Source organism: Martes martes, assembly GCF_963455335.1.
Source record: "Martes martes genome assembly, chromosome: 9".
In the NCBI taxonomy this organism is placed as follows: Eukaryota; Metazoa; Chordata; class Mammalia; order Carnivora; family Mustelidae; genus Martes; species Martes martes.
In genome coordinates this window covers 17,918,153-17,935,881 of record NC_137896.1, presented here as the reverse complement: position 1 = coordinate 17,935,881, position 17,729 = coordinate 17,918,153, and the positions used below count along the sequence as shown (strand labels likewise).

The window sequence follows — 17,729 nt, the reverse complement described above, 5'->3', positions numbered from 1 at the left end:
GGAGCACGCTACACTTCTACAGCTCCGTCACATTAGATATTAATTTTTTCTTTAAAAATCCAGCAATTTTCTTTTGCTAGTGATGCCACAAACGCACGATACAGACTTAGCGTCACATTTAGATACTCTTCTCCACATTTTGAGCATTTTTCTACCTCAACAGCATTCTTTATTTCTGGTTCCACTTTGAGAAGCAAAAAAAGGGTGTGCTCTGTGACTGATGCTGAAGAGACAGCTTGCGACACTCCGTAATTATCGTCTCTGATGTTGGGCTGAGGCTCCAGCCCCAAATGGGACAGTGTTTCCCTCCGGTAACTAACTAGGGGCTGATCCATTAACCCAGAACACTGTTCTGACACGGACTAGGCTAGGTTTGTTTTTTGGTTATTTCCCATCTGCCTCCTGGGTCTTAACCCTTGGATCCAGGCTTCATGATTGTAGAATCAGTATTTCACAGCCAGAATCATTCATTCTCCCTGGGACTTGACTGAAGATGGTTTTTACTTAGTAAACCTGTCCTTCAGCTAGAGTGTGGTTCCCTGAAAAATGTTTTCTGAAACCTTTAAAAGCATACACTTACTAAAAATTACCATATCATCTTTATGTTAGTCCTAAAAATTTCTCTAATTATTGAAAGCCATAGTTTATTATTCTAATATGAGTTGTTATATACACACACTCAGTTGAACATTATAAAATTACATTTCTTTTAGGATATTCAGTTATTCATACTTTTTGCCAATTTGGCTGGGCCTTCCCCCATACCAATTCTTCAAAAAAAAAATGGTGAGATTTAAGGAATAAAATCATGTATCTGATATTTTCATGGGAGGACAGGTTAAGAAGAAAAAGAAAAGTGGGCTTTCAAAATATGAATTGTATCATTACTACTAAAGTCTAAGTATGAGTAGAGCTATCATTTCTAGGTATAGCTCTTACAGAGAGGATGTAAGCATTCTGAGACTTGGCTAACATCGGGGGCTCAGTTAGAGCAAAGCTGGCAGGGCATTATGGTCAGAGTCAGATAAACCAGAGTTCCAACCCAGACTCGGCAACTTCCTAGAGCAGGTCACTTGGGTCTTAGTGAAGTGTTTAAACTCTTGAACCTCAGTTTTCTCTTTTATAAAATGGGAGTATCAGTGTATACAGGGCAAAGTTCACTAGGAAAACGAGAAAAGGTAGTATATGTGAAGGTGTCCTTGCCAGGCATGTAGAGAGTTCAGCAGAAGTCTCGGGGTTCCTGCTTTCTTCTGTGCTCCCTGCACTTCCCAGTCCCCAACATGGCTCCTCCACATGGTTTCTAAGCACCGTCCCTCTCCTCTAACACATGGACTGCTGCAGTGACATACATGGCCTGTGCATACACACCTCATCCCATATGGACTACTGCATCACAACCACACCGGTCTTTCATTTCTTTTCTTTCTTTGGATTTTATTTGTCAGAGAAAGAGCACACAAGCAGGGGGAGTGGTAGGCAGCGGGAGAAGCAGGCACCCCTCCGAGCAAGGAGCCCAGTGTGGGGCTCCATCCCGGAACCCCGGGATCGTGACCTGAGCTGCAGACAGACACTTCACCAACTGAGCCACCCAGGTGCCCTCACATCTGCCTTTCCAAAACACAGTTCTCATCACCTTCAGTGATGCCCCATAGGCCAGAGTCCACCCACTCAGCCTGGGGTCCTGGTCCTTTCTCAGTCTGGTCCAACCCGCTCTTCCTGAGCTCATGCTTCCTCGCAAACCCCTAGTTTCCCATTCCAACTCTGCCAGGACTGCCCCTGCCTCAAGCCCTGACACGGCCCCCACGGCCTATAGTATAAACCTCCAAGGTACATCCCATGGCATTTGAGACACACACTATCTGGTCCCTGTCCCTCTCCAGTTCCACAGTCCACCACTCCTTTCCCTCCTCATACTTTGTACCTAAGCAATTCTACTCACAGTACGTGGACACCCATGCTGTCTTGTCACTGTTCAACCTCACACGCACTCTCTCTCGTTGCCCACTGCACCCTTCTCCTCTTGTCTACGTGACAAACTTCTAGACAACCTACAAATGGCACTCAAATGAGGCGAAGTCTGTCAGGTAATGACTTCGTGTCTTGTACAGTTTTGTTATTGCAGCTGCCACGCTGTCTCTGTTTTTCACATTTTCATGTAACTCGCTAGCTCACTATAAAATGTCTTCCTTGGGCAATGGATTCAGGACGCAGACTGACAGAGCAGTCACTCAGGAAATGTTTGTGTGGTTAGAAGCAGCTTTCAACCTAGATCTAATGGGAAGATCAACTCAAGTGCAGGGCTTACGTGCTCCAAAGGCAGTCGGCGACTCAGAGAGCAGCCAAAGGGAGAATCCGACATTCCCACTGAAAATGTTCAAATGCTGGTGACTGCCAGAGCTCAGAAAAAGAAGCCCCCCAAAAGTTACAACTCTAACATGTCCATTACATTCACCTAGACGTGCAACTCAGAACTACATTTTTCTCCCCAAGCCTTATTCTTTTACAAAGTTCCCTGCTCTGTGGAATGATCATAGGCAATCGCTTTTGCAGTTTTTGGCGATGCCAGTTTATGGCTATGTTTTTCTGCTCACTGAACTGGCTCATTTCTTCAGGAGAACAAACTGTTCTGCACTGAACCAGGAATTGGCTGGGTTCTAACAAAAAGATTTTTCCCCCCTGACAGTGTTTTTGCAAAAGACCCAAGTCAATTTATAGCCAAGTAACAAAAGGTCAGAAAGGTTAGTCAAGCAATGGGCGTAATTCCTGTGTGTCACAGCCAATAAAGGAAATGGGTGGGAATAAATAGTATGCAATTTTAACCTGAAATTATTTGTGCAAAACTATTATGGTAAACTATTACAAAGGGACCCGTGGCTTGTAATATAAAGGATTTCCCACTCTGATTTTTTTAAGGCATATTTTGCTGTGAAGAACTGAGATGACCTCAAATTCCACATTCATAAGTGGGAAATGTCAAAAAAATTCTCACACTAATTTATGAAAAAACTTGGCCATTGTTTTGAAGCTCTGAAACAGAAATGTTCACACAAAAATTAAGTATCTCATAGTTAGATCACAATTAGATACAACTGCATGGCTGAATTTAATACAAAATCTTTGCCAAAAGAGAGACAAAATCAACCAAAATGATAGACTAAGGAAAGGCTCCACAAAGGCAATAGTTTATCTGTTTTAATCATGCTAGAAGTGTGACAAACTATTGCATTATTCAGTGAGCATAAGAACAACAACAATAAGAAATGCCTGCTTTTAAAGCAGACAAAAAGAACTGACATCACCAGCCAAGCAAGCGGAAGACAGATGAGTAACAGCCTGTGCTGGGCAGCCAACCAGGCCCAGGCCTGTGGGTCTGTGTGGTAAGGAAGCCTTTCAGATTTCCAGGCTGTTGGAAGCCACCCCCCTCTGTCATGATGTCTGCAGAACTCACTCTTTAAAACCACTGAACAGTCCAAAAACAAATGGTTAAATAGAACACCATCACAGTTAAGACAAGACGAAGTAAATGGTTTCTTCCCCAAACTCCTTGCTAAGTACAACTATAAACCCTGGAAATAACATGAGGGGCAACCAAAGGAGAAGTCTGAAAGGGGGGAAAAGGAAGGCCAACAGTGACCCCAGGACTGGAGGATCAAGATAGCAACAAATCACCTTATGACTGCCGCCCTCCCCCAGTCCAACTGAAGAAGATGGCCAAGACCCACTGTTTCCCAACCTAGGAACAGAAGGCAATCCAGGTCAGCTCATCCTTTCCCATTAGAGAATGGGAGTCCTGCTGGCAGCACCAACAAAGATAAATCAGGAGCCCACTGACAATAAAACAGTCTGGGAATCACCCTCCCAGCAGGGCCCCCGGAGTTACTGTTCAACCCAGCAGGATAGAGACTCCCTACCCCCACCTAGAGGCACCAGACAGCATGGCCTGGGGAAACTCCTTCCATCAGCACCAGCAGGGACCAGTGAGAGCCCCAGCTGCATCAGATAAACCAAGCAAACCAAAATAGTTAAAAAAAAAAAAAAAAAATGCTCTAAAAAGAAACTGTCAGTGGGACCATAACCCACAAAAGTAGATCCCAACCTGTGTGCTAATAAACCTTAATAGCATGACTGGTGAACGAAAAGATTAAATCACTTTATATATTTTATATATATAATGTGATATATATATCACTTATAAGAGAACTGAAAATCACCCATTATACCAAGAATCATGTAAATCACAACTTGAATGAGAAAAGATAACCAACCGACACCAATACCAAGATGAATCTGATGTTGGAATTAGCTTACAGAGGACTTTAAAGCAGCCATCATAAAAATGCTTCAATAAGCAAACATAAATTCTCCTGAGACAAATTAAAAAATAGAAAACCTCATCAAAGAAACAGAAGTTATTAAGAATCTAATGAAAATGACAGAACAGCCCAGAAGAGGAAATTCTTCTATTCTAAATTGCCAAGTTGGTATCAATTTAACACCCCCATTTCCCTGTCTTTTTCAAAGTCTTTTCCTAACTTTATCCAGAAGCCCTTTGATAACCTTCCTACCACAACAGGCCCAATCCTTTCTCTGGTATTTTAAGTAAGAAACCCTCAAAGTAATCTTCAATTCTTCCTTACCCTTTACTTCTACATTCAATCTATTATCATAAAGGAGATTCAACACAGAATGCGGACGGTAGAAGGTATAATGATAAATTATAATTTGTACTATTTAAAATTCTTTTAACAAATCATACCTTTGCTCTTTTGTAGCACAACTAACGAATGAAATTTGTTAAAGTCAAAGTTGAAACCTCTGACCAAGACTCTTTCATGTATAAGATACTTGCTTGCATCCTAAATCCCAACTCAACCACTTTGTTGCTTTGGGCAAAATTCTTAAGATTTTGTGCCCCAGTTTCCTCATTTGTTAAAAAAAAAAAAAAAAGAGCGGGGGGCATCTAGTATCTCTCTCAAAATAATGCCATAGGAAGATCAAAGGTGGCTTCATGGTGAGGGGGGCAGGAACTGGACGATCTGAGACTTGAAGGCAGAAAAGGCAGAGAAAGCTTGGTGATGCAGAAGTACGAGGTACACACAGTCTACTAGGGCATAATAGCAGTTATGTAGCGGTGGGTTGGAAAATTTGTGGCTGGAAAGGGATCAGGATCAGGTGGTGGAAAGCTCTGCTGATGAATGTAGACTTTGTTCTGCAAAAAGTACTTTGAAAAAAAAAAAAAAGACCATTTATGTACTCTACCAGGTCAGTAGAGGTGAGCCTTCCAAATTAATTGTCAACCAATAGCTTATCCTTGATTTCTCTGGTAAATGAGAAATGCTATTTATCACTTATCTATAGCACTTTTTAAATAGAATAACTAAAAATTCATAATCATTAGTATTTTACCAACTCAGATAATGAGGACAAGTCTCTACTCAATAAGAAAGCCCAGAGCCTCTGGAAGGAGCGCCAGGCAAGACTTTACTAACAGGGTTGTGGAATCAAATTAGTTAGCACCACTCTAGCTGGTTCATTGCTTTGAGGTTCAACTTGAAATCTGATCTGAGCAATTAAATTCAGGAAGGGAGAAATGTCTATGCTGCAGAGAAGAGCTGGCTCCCTCTGGACACTGCCAGGTGGCCAAGCTGCACCTCTCCGAGCTCACGATGCCTTGGTAAACATATTTCTGATTGCCATAAGCAATGAGCAAACCCACAAAGCCTTCCCAACGCGTCTTCAACATCAGAGCCTGGGAGGAGTGGTCCAGAGAAGGGAAATGGTGTTTTCTGATTAAAGGCACCAAATACTAATTCAAAGTTATGTAAGTGAAATGTTGAAGTATACATGAAAACACCTTTTAAGCACTGTTGGAAGGAAATTAAGATAATAAAGTATGCATAAAGAGGTTTTCAAATTCTAGGATTATATAAGGGCAAACTTTTGTTTTAGTGTAAACCAAGCCACGTGAATGAGGGAGGCGGGTGGGCTGGTTCAGGCTCAGGGGTGCAGTCTCCTGGTCTGTGAGCTCCATGCGGGCAGGGACCATGACTCTCTTGATCATCACTATATTCTCAGGGCCCAATAGTGCCTGGTACACAATGGCATGCTCACAAAATACTTGTTGACTGAAAATGGTCTACTCCCCAACTTTCTAAGTTCAGATATACAATGTTTTTTTTTTGTTGTTCACTGAGATTATGAGATTCTTAATCAGGTAGGCCAGAACTGGTTTAATATCAGCCAACCTCAATGGAAACACACTAGATCTTCCCCCTCATTTTTAGAGGGGGCACAGCTTTTCAGGAGCCTTTCTGTTCTGTCACTTACGCGGAGCTGTCCTTTCACTACATCGGAGCATCTGGGAAACAGAATCCCTAAATCAGGCTATCCCTAATCAGGTAAAAATGTAGAGCTTCTAAAGAAGGTTTTCAACCTGCATAGGTAGCAAGCCCAGCTTTGCAACAACCAAAATGTCTGCGCCAGGCCAGTGGGGCATCTTCCGTCCTGTGGATGGACCAATCTGGACTCTGACAGAGTCCAAATCTTCCTAGACTCCATGCAGACTCCCAGTCTGCTACCGTTTGCAACATTCTTCATTTGAACACGTCATAAACCTCTAGCTTTTATGACTTTTCTATTTACAATTTATTTACAAGCTTTAAAGATTGGCTGCTTCCTCATGACCGAGGAGAGACTTTCATCTACGTATGCTTCCAGAGGACCCCTTGGGTTTGGTCATCTCTACCTGGATGGACACCAATTTTCAAGCCCATTTTGGTCTTAGCAACAAACAGTGAGGCAATATTCTCAGAGAATGCCAGGGTAATTATTGATAGCTTTGGACCCATTAATCTGTGTAAGTCTGGTTTGGATTTTTGTTTTTCCTTAAATGCAGTATCTTGCACTAATTTTCTGCCCACTTGGTCTCATAAAAATTTCAGAAAAATCTCTGATCAGCATAGCTTTAGAAAGGTCTGGGAAATTCAACACATCACAAAATGACCCCAAGGCAACATTGTGGCAAGCCACCATTCTCATTTTCCCAGAAAGGGGGACTGAACTCCAAGCTTGCTTCCTATTCTTTTTTTTTTTTTTTTTAAGATTTTATTTATTTATTTGACAGAGTGAGTTCACAAGTAGGCAGAGAAGCAGGCAGAGAGAGAGAGAGGAGGAAGCAGGCTCCCCACCAAGCAGAGAGCCCGATGCGGGACTCGATCCCAGGACCCTGAGATCATGACCTGAGCTGAAGCAGGGACTCAATCCCAGGACCCTGAGATCATGACCTGAGCTGAAGGCAGAGGCTTAACCCACTGAGCCACCCAGGCACCCTTGCTTCCTATTCTTAACCCAGTTTCTACCCAGGACCAAATTGTTTCTCTAACCTGTGATGGCTTTTTACTGAAAAGAAAATGAGATAGGGAGGACACAGAAAAATTTGGTGACGAATCTTGTCAAAGTTTTCTTTTTTTAGTTTCAGCTAATTTTAGACTTACAGAAAAGTTGCAAGAATAGTCGTTTCCATATGCCCCTCACCCAGCTTCTCCTGATGTTAACATCTTACATCAGCCTAGTGCACTGAATGGAACCAGGACACGAACACTGGTACGATACAATTTGAAAAATCTTTTTCAAATTGAACAAGTTTTTTTCTACTAATGTCCTTTTTTTGCCCCAGGATCCTATCCAAGATGCCTGCTGTATGTAATCATTTCTTAGTCTACTGCAGCCTGTGACAGAACCTTGACCTTTCCTTGTCATTTGTGCCCTTGACACTTCTTAAGAATATTTACCGGTTATTTTAGGGGTGACTGGGTGGCTCAGTCAGTTAGGCATCTGACTTTGGCTCAGGTCATGATCTCAGGTCCTGGGATCCCTCCAGCATCTGGCTCTGAGCTTAATGGGGAGTCTGCTTCTCCCTCTCCTTCTACCCCTCCCCCAGCTTGTGTGTGCTCTCCCCCCCCCAAATGAATAAAATCTTAAAAACAGGGAGAATATTTACCAGTTATTTTGTTGAACGTCTCTTGATTTGGGTTTGCCTGATGTTTTCTCCTGATTACACTGAAAAGTTATGCATTTTTTAAAAGTTTTTATTTTAATTCCCATTAGTTAACACAATGTTATATTAGTCTCAGGTGTACAAGATGTAATTTGACACTTCCATACACCACCCTGTGCTCATCATGACAAGTGTACCGCTTAAGTCCCCTCACCTATTTCACCCAACACCCCCCCATTATGCATTTCTGACAATAATACCACAGAAAATCATATCATAGGGTTCATGATATCAACATGTCTTATTACTGGTGATTGTTGACCTTGATCATTTGGTTACGGTGGTTTCTCTGCTACAAAGTTACTACCTTTTCTTTCCTTTATAGTTAATAAACATTTTGAGAGTTTATTTGAGAAGATGCAAATTATGTCTTTAGGGACTGTCTCCCTCACTTTCCCTAAAAACTCTAAGAAATTAGTTGATATGATTTCACTTTATTATTTCTGTCATACAAACACTTAGCTATTACTCTTTAGTTTGTTCAAGGAGTTATAATTTTCTTCTGCTTATAAAAATAGCATACTGTCGGGGTGCCTGGGTGGCTCAGTGGGTTGAGCCTCTGCCTTCGGCTCAGGTCGTGATCTCAGGGTCCTGGGATTGAGCCCCACATCGGGCTCTCTGCTCAGTGGGAAGCCTGCTTCCCCCTTTCTCTCTGCCTGCCTCTCTGCCTACTTGTGATCTCTGTCAAATAAATAAAAATTTTAAAAAAATCTAAAAAAAAATAGCATAATGTCATTGTAAACAAATAATCATCATGGACAGCTCACAACCGTACTTTTAGAGATTAGTACTTACTATAGACTAAATGTTTGTGTCCACCACAAAATTCATGCTGAAACTCTAACTCCTGATATAAGAGTATCAGGAGGCAGGGCCTTGGGAGATGATCAGGTCAAGATGGTGGAGCTCTCCTGAATAGGATTAGTGCCCTCACAGAGGGGACCTCTGAGAGCTCTCTCTCCTCCCCACCATATGAGGATACAACAAGAAAAAGGCCACCTGCAACCCAAAAGGGCTCTCACCAGAACCTGACCATGCTGGTACCTGATCTCAACTTCTGCCCACAAGAACTATGAGGAATAAATTCCTGTTGTTTATAAGCCACCAAGTCTGTGGTACTTTGTTATAGCAGCCTGAACTAAGACAGCATTACAGTCTGATATATATATATATATATATATATATATATATACACACACACACACACACACACACACACATACATATATATATACATACACACACACACACACATATATATATATATGCATATATCAAAGTGAAATTTTTCCACTTTAATACCACTGAAGTCAGATACCATGGACTAAAATCCCAACCCCACCAGGGACTTCAGGTAAGTCACTCGCTCTTATGTGCTGGTTGGCCAGCATCTGTTGTTTGCAGATGGGGTAAGCAAAATTAAATAACAATTTTTTTGGAAGAACTCTTCAGTAAGGTAGAAATAAAAATTTTATAGCCTGTATTGAAGTGAGAGCAATCCAACACTGCCATGGGGAGGGTGAGGTCACACAGTGGACATCTGCAACTCCAGATGCCACATCTGGACCAAGGTTAAAGTTGTTCATCACTGAATTCCTTAAAAACTTGGGGAAATGCTACCTAGCTCCCAGAATTTACCTCTTTCTAGTTTTTCAAGTAAGACTCCAATAGTGTATAAATTTGTCACTTATTTGTGTGGTCCAAATGACAATCAGGAAAAGGTCACCTGTCCTGTCTTCCCCCAGGACAACAGGAGCAGCAGTAATGAGAGCAGCTAACAAGCAGAGAGCACACGACCTGCTACGGACACTGTTCATCTGAGCATTTCAGATGCTCTAGCTCATTTACTCCTCCTCACAACCCTTGGCAGAAGGTATTATTATTGCCTCCAGTTATGGGGGAAGAAACTAAGGCACAAAAAGGCTAAGTAACTCCCAAGGGCACTCATCCAGCTAGTAGCTAGTAGCTCGTAGAGCCTAGTTCCAGAGCACATGCTCTTAGCACTAGGTGCTCCTATCGTCAAAGAGTACAAGAACAAATTATCACCCAGAAGAGAGGCACGGGCCATGATAGAGTTCGGGACAAAGCTGAATTGAACAAAAGATTCAAATGACAGGAGGAAGCCACTTCCAGACTGGAAAGACCTCAGAGAAGAAACAAGGAGGAATTCCCAGGATCTCACATAATTAGTGATCAAAGAGGGTCACTAAGACACAGCCTGGAAATATCTGAGAGCAATGTGCAGAAGGAAAGAGGGAAAAAAGAACTCCAAGAAAACAAGCTGAACGAGCAGATTATACAACAGGGAATCTAGCAGAGTCTTGATTTTTTTTTTTTTTTTTTGTAGCAGAAGCCCAGAAACAAGGCAATGTAAGATATAACACCTCTAAGGGGGGAAAAAAAAAGATGAGCAAATCAAAATACTTCAAGCTGTCACCTGTAAACAAACAAAATGATGCCACCCTGCAAACCAGGTGTCCTGTCAATCCTGTGCCACTGAGCCATCTCTAAAAACTGTAGTCAACAGCCACCTGCATCTCCTCAGCCCCTCCTGACTCCAGTGTGAGCTGGTAGGAACTCTGTGGGAACTGGCCAGGCTCACATTGCTACCAGTTCTCTTAATTGAGAAAACCAGTGGCTTGGCTTCTTCTTATCCTGCTGGACCTCTGGGTGGCCATTGCTGGCCACTGCCTTTGCAGAAAATCATCTCTTCCACATGGCTCTTTTCTACTTCTCCTCTACCTCTTCCTCTAGCATAAATTTGGCATTCTGGTCTGTCTGCAATCCCATTTACTAGCTTAGTAATGATGCCACAGAGTCTTACTTTTCTGGCCAAGTAGAGTAGCAATAATTTCCATATATAAGCCATAGAGAAGACAAAGGAAGTCACCTGAAAAAGCTCTTGCCACCCTGTGTGGGACAGGTACTACAGTGCTTAGCACGTCTCAATTTCCTGCACCTAAAGAACCAGTCTCTGCCCAGAGACCACGTTAAGCCCTTTTACTTTCCGTTTACATGTTCTTCCTGTGGGTTTATGTCTATTCTCATGACTCTGACATCCTTGGAGTAAGCATGTCCCACTCCGTTATCTCCAGTCCTCACAACCTACCCCTGACTTTCTGACCCATGTTTCCAACTGCCCCTAGATATGTTTCCCTAGATCTCTTCAGGGGTTCTTAAATTCAACAAATCCCAAAACAAACTCTTTTTTATCTCTTTCCAAATGAGTCTCTGCAATCCCCTCAGCGCCCTTTACCTCGCCCCAGAAGTTGGTCAATATTTCCACCATCTGTTATCACCTTCCCTAAAACAAACCAAAAAACCCCTCTCAGTCAGCCTTTCATTCCCAGTCTCACCTGAGTGAGATACTAGCATTTTTGGACACTGCTTCAAAACACGTCATGTTCTCTTCCCCATCACCACTGCTACCACCTTGCTCGAGTTCCCGCCACCGCTTACCTGGACGGCTGCCCAGAGCAGCTTCACTGACTTCCTGCCGTCTGTGCTTCCCACCCAGCCAGTTATCTTCCTGAACAAAAAAAAGCTCTACTTTAAAGCCTCTGGGACACAGCCCATAGGATCCAAATGGAAACTTGTTGGTCAAACACTTGAGGTGCTTCACAATGTGGCCCAACATCCCTTTTTTCAGTCTCATCTCCAGCCAGGCTTTGACGAACTTGGGCAACAAACGTGGGCACCTGCAGGCCCTAGCCCTTTTGCTTTATCCTCTATCTCACAAAGCTCTACTGGTACAGTAGCAGCAGCTCCCAGGACGCCTTTGTTGATTCACCAAACATGACTCCCTCCATCCATGTCTTCCTCCCTCCCTCCCTCCTTCCCTCTGTGTCTCTAGGACACCTGACACATCATGTCTTTTGCCATTGTTAGTCTGCATGCATGCTACCTCCTCAACCAGAATAGGGACCCTGATGGCAGGGTCAGAACCACCTTTATCTTCGTATCTCCTGCACCTACTTCAGCATCCATCCAGCTCAGAGTGATGCCTCAGTGGTCATTACCTAAATGAATGCAGGAATAGCAAAATACTTATGAGTACCAGGCTGAAGCCCAGAAGAATGAGTACACCTCACAGAACAAATGCAAAGTGCGCAAGAAAAAAACAAGGGGGTAGATAAGGAATAGGGAGAGGGGATGCCAAAACAGGGAGAAACTGAGTTTCCTTATATGGACGGAAAGGAAAGTTCCTGCTTCTGCTTTGATGATAGTAAATAAATATAGAAACAAATGTTATTTCTGGGACTAAGAAAACTCGAAAGATTGTTCACCTTTAACATTTGTTCAAAAGTTGAAAGGAGGGGCACCTGGGTGGTTCAGTGAGTTAAAGCCTCTGCCTTCGGCTCAGGTCATGATTCCGGGGTCCTGGGATCGAGCCCCACATCAGGCTCTCTGCTCAGTAGGGAGCCTGCTTCTCCCTCTCACTCTCTGCCTGCCTCTGCCTATCTCTGTCTGTCATATAAATAAATAAATTCTTTAAAAAAATAAATAAATAAATAAATAAAATAAAAGTGAAAGGTCAATTTTAAAAGATCTTAAAGGTGAACTAGAAAAAGCATGACGTGTAGAATAAAGAAAACATTGTACTTGATAGGTAGGAGAGGAGTGGGACAGATGAGCTCAGCTGGAGTGAGACAAGATGGCTCAGTGTTACCAGGTAGTAAGCGCAGAGACTAACAGAGAATTCCTGGTGATTCCAATCTGGCTTTGCCCTGTATGCATCTTGAAAGGTCCACTTGTTGCTTCTGTAGCTGCAGTTCAGTCCTGAGAAGGAAGCAGCAAACCATTTGTCCCCTCAGCAGAAACCTAAAGGAAAAAGAGGGCAGGAGCCACGCGGCTATCTGAGAGGAAAAGATTTTTTTTTAAAGATTTTATTTATTTATTTGGCAGAGAGAGAAAAAGAGAGGGAGAGAGTGCACAAGCATGAGCAGGGGGAGCCAGAGAAGGAGAAGCAGACTCCCCGCTGAGCAGAGAATCCATGCAGGGCTCGAACCCAGGACCCTGAGATCATGACCAGAGCCGAAGCCAGATACTTAACTGACTGAGCCACCCGGGTACCCCAGAAAAGATTTTTTTAAAGATTTTATTTATTTGTTTTAGAGAGAGAGCAAGTGCAAGCAGCAGGGAGAGGCAGAAGGAGAGGGAGAGAGAGAATGTCAAGCAGACTCCACACGGAGCCCAACGCGGGGCCTGATCCCACAACCCCGAGATCATGACCTGAGCTGAAATTAAGAGTTAGACACTTAACCGACTGAGCCACCCAGGTGCCCCCCTGAGAAGAGAAGATTTGGGGCAGAAGCATTTCTGGACTGACTGGGAGAGCAAGGCAACCAGTGTGACGAGAACAGCTGGCGTGAGGGTGAGCACTAGAAAACGTGCATAAAGTTCACTTGTGAATAAGCTTGTTTTACGCCACTTCTAGTTTAGAGGACTCAGATACAAGGCCACTCAACAGTTTTTACCCAGTCTACAACTCAAAGTTAAAGAATGAGCACGCTGGAAGGTATACATCTAACAGTAGCCCTGAGGCAATTCACCATAAGGTAGGAAGTTCCAGAAGTTATAACAGTAGAAACATAGCTGCGGACTGCACGGCCCCAGACTTGTGGAGGAGTGGTTGCTGCCATGGAGTTGTCTAAGTCAGGGTGATGCGCATAGAACTTCCAGCATGATGCACCATCAATGGCTCTGACTCCAGGTCTTCCCCCTCTCCTTCCAAAAATTTCTAGCCAGCACATTGAAGAAAAGCTCTTAACTTTATATGAAAAATAATGCAATAGATTTCCTTTACTTAAGAAGCTTTAACAATAGCAGCAACAGCAACAAAACCCCAAAGTCTGAGCCTAAGCTGAGTGGCTTAATAACAGAATGTATTCTGAACTCAGTGTACTGAGTTCACAACTCAAATAAATAAATGACCCCAAAAAACCTTAAGTAGGGCACATGTACTTCAGCAAGTGAAGGCCAGGTCTACTTACACTGATTATTTGCCAGTCTGCTTTGTCTTTATTTATTACATTAGCATTGAAAAATATTTCCTATTCCAGAGGGCAGCCTGAGTGCATGGCTTGGATAACTGGTATTCAAAGTAGTGTTCTAGTTTTTCAAGTCAGTCATTTAATGAAATGGAAGTTTAAGTCTCGCACCCAGACTAAAAGCTGGCCTCGGACTGAACCCGCACATTACAAAGACACGATACACAACTCAACTTTTGTAATAGCCAGCAGTCAGCCTAAGATATAACAAGTTCCTATCAAGTGATCTAAGAAATCACCTAAATTGTATATTCAACGCAGATTTTTGGATTCATCAATAAAAAGAAGAATCATTTGACCAAAGAGCTCAGCAATGAAAATGGAGGGAGGAGAAAATAAAGAATGTTTAACAACAATGCAAAGACTAAATATAGCTCCGGAGACTTAGGTGTTGCAAAGTCTGGTAACCGATATGGCAAGAAACTTGTTAAAATTCAGAAGCATACTATTTACCCAGGAAACATGCTTCTTCCTCCCTTCATTGGTCTCTCCAGTGTCTCCCTTTATTTCTTGCAGCCCTGTATGCATCTTGAAAGGCCCACTTGTTGCTTCTGTAGCTGCAGTTCAGTCCTGAGAAAGAAGCAGCAAACCATTACTTTACGAGAAGAGATAAAGCACCTTCTAGGAAGTGAAGTTATCCACGCTCGTCAATCTCCTTTCCTCATTCATTTCCACCACAACTACACACAAACAGGAAAACCAAGGCCGGGGGCGGAGAGGAAGGAGAGTAAAAAGGGATTGTACAAATACAAACTAGCAATTTGAAACTATAAAAATGCTAGTAGAAACTGAAAAAATAATGAGTGGAAATAAGACGAACTCAATTCTCTCTGATAATAGATCAGAACAAGAGGATTCGTAAAATCAGTAATTTTATCACTCTTTACACCAGTGAGTTTCCCTGTCCCTCTTTCTAGCTACGTTTGAGATGGCTTAACAGAGATGAGAAAACTAACCTATGTGTGGCCTTACAACTCCAAGAAAGCACACCATTAAAAATGGGTTGTTTTCTGATATTCTTCCATTCAAAGCCCTGGGGCTTTCTTGGCATGGATTCTAGTGGTACAAAAAATGGTCCGGACTGTGAGTTCCAGGCCAAGGAACCATGTTATCACCATCTTTGTCTCTGACTCTTACCCTGATGTCATCCCACTCTTCCCAGCGTCAACGATGGGTAAACAGTAACTCTCGGCGAATGCATGAGACAATGACTATGTGTTTTCAACAAACCATGAGAGACGCTGTATGAAATGTTAAAATATCTTGGGAAACAGTTGAAAAACCACTGCTTTTGAGTTACTTATTTTTTTCCCCAAAGCATTCTCTTTGGTTGAGATGCCCATTAGCAGGAAGGTGGCCCTAAAGTGAGTGTACCAGAGGCTCTCAGAACTTCAGATAGAACAGTCCGCTGGCACACAAGAGAGGGTCAGAACTAGAAGTGTCTGTACACGTAAACAAGTCTGCCCTCACCAAAGCAGCTCCCGTTCATCCTTCGCCATTATTCTTCCGTCTTTAACGTTCACATCTCAAGCTTCTACTCTGTGTCAGGTACTGTTCTAAGAGCTCTGACTACATTAACTCATTCATTCTTTATAACATCCATATGCCATAGATTCCATTATTCTAATCCCCAAGGTGAGGAAACTAAGGCACGGAAAGGTTAAGTAAATTGTGCAAGGAAATGCACTAGGCTGCTGTTCAAGGGCGGGGTCCCTGGGCAAACAGAAACCCACAGTAAGCGGCGGTGTCCTCAGCATACCTCGTTTTCTTCTACTGCTGTCATGGGAGAACAGTACCATGTCCAGTTAAATTCACTCTTGTGGGAAAATTTTCCTAATTAATAATTTACTGAAAAACTTAACTTTGAATTCTACACAACTTAAAAACTGATCTTTTATTTTAAAACATTATCCATGGCACCTGGGTGGCTCAGTTGGTTAAGCGACTGCCTTTGGCTCAGGTCATGATCCTGGAGTCCCGGGATCGAGTCCCACATCAGGCTCCCAGCTCCACAGGGAGTCTGCTTCTCCCTCTGACCTTCTCCCCTCTCATGCTCTCTCACTCTCTCTCTCCCTCAAATAAATGAATAAAATCTTTTTTAAAAAATTAAGCATTATCCAGTGAACATAACAAAAAGAAGATCTTCCTAATTTTGTGGAAGTCAAAAGCAATAATTATTATAAGCTGAATACTCACATTTACCCACACCTTCAGCATATTATATTTACTCCAGGTACTTTGCTATGCTTACCAGATCCCTTCTCACTTTGAAATTGCGAAGTCCTGGCTCAGCCAAAGCATTTATTCTCTCACACTCTAGTTCAGCTGAGCGGGACACGATGCTAATGATGCCAAAAGCCATGGATTCAATCCACTACAAATCAGTTCGTTTTGTTTGCTTCAGGTCTACAAACTCTTAGCCTGGATGGTGCACTCTGGATCCTATAAGGAATCAGGTCGGAGTGTGCAAGACAACGAGCATAAATACATCTGCTGGAGAAACAACCCACAAACAACACAGGGGTAGAAGCAGAACTATGGGACAGAAGCACCAATTTCATTATAAAGAAAAACTTCACAATCATTGACAAAGCACTTCTATGTTTCTGAGAACTCTTCTCAATGCCAGATATTTTGCCAAAATCTAACCTAAATTCCTTCATTCAAAAAACAAAGAAGTTACAAAATAAGAAACTCAGATTTTTAGTTTTTGCACAAGCTCTGCTTGATTTGAAAACAGAACTTTCTTATGCCTGACACCAATTCCACTGACAATAAAGCATATGTGTTGGTTGATGGTTTCAGAAATTGTCACAGAAATCTCTAGCAGTGCAGTATAGAAAACCACTAGAAAAATCTTATTTCAATTGCATGTATATAGCTTAGATTCTTTTTTTTATTATTATTCATTTGAGACAGAAGAGAGATTGAGCAAGCGCAGGAGTAGGGGAGAGGATCAAAGGGAGAGGGAAAAGCAGAATCCCCCCCTACCCGAGCAGGGAGCTGGAGCGGAGCTCAGGACCCCGGGATCATGACCCAAGCTGAAGGGAGACAACCGACTGAGCTGCCCAGGCGCTCCTCTTTTCAAATTGCTCTTAATCTTCATAAAACCAAAAGCTGTTCCATATCCGAATAATATAGTTACTTTAAACGTAATTTTTCAAGTTAAATGAAGAAACTAACCAACATTAGTCCATATCACATTTTAAAACAACCCAGGGCTCATTCTAGGAGTTTTACCAGCTTCCACAAATAAAAATGGAAAAGCAAAACTGTATTTCTTAAGTGTTATTTTAGAAGGAAACCCACTTGGGATCATCCATCTTCGAGTTTTCCTGCCCACAGCTGGAAAGAACTTTCCCGGTGGACAAACGCTGGCCGTAAAGCACACAGGTTCCAACAGTCACAAGGTAACTATGACAGCAAAGCCACAGTTATTTATGAGATCATAAAAACGATATGATGTCATTTTTTAAAAATTCACGTAACATAAAATCAACCATTTTAAAGTGAACAATTCACTGGCATTTAGTATATTCACAATATTGTGAATATACTATACTATATACTATATATTGAATATACTGAATATAATATACTATGCAACTATCACCTCTACCTAG

At 42.3% G+C, this 17,729-nt stretch overlaps 1 protein-coding gene across 3 annotated transcripts in view; it reads right to left on the bottom strand.

Annotated features, from left to right (window-relative positions):
• The window catches only part of ZHX3 (zinc fingers and homeoboxes 3), a 105,151-nt gene that overhangs the window by 48,861 nt on the left and 38,561 nt on the right, over positions 1–17,729 (bottom strand). For all 3 annotated transcript variants that reach the window (XM_080813274.1, XM_080813273.1, XM_080813275.1), the window contains exon 2: positions 14,560–14,676. The gene's annotated coding sequence lies outside the window, so the exon portion shown is untranslated. The remainder of the gene's footprint in view (positions 1–14,559; positions 14,677–17,729) is intronic.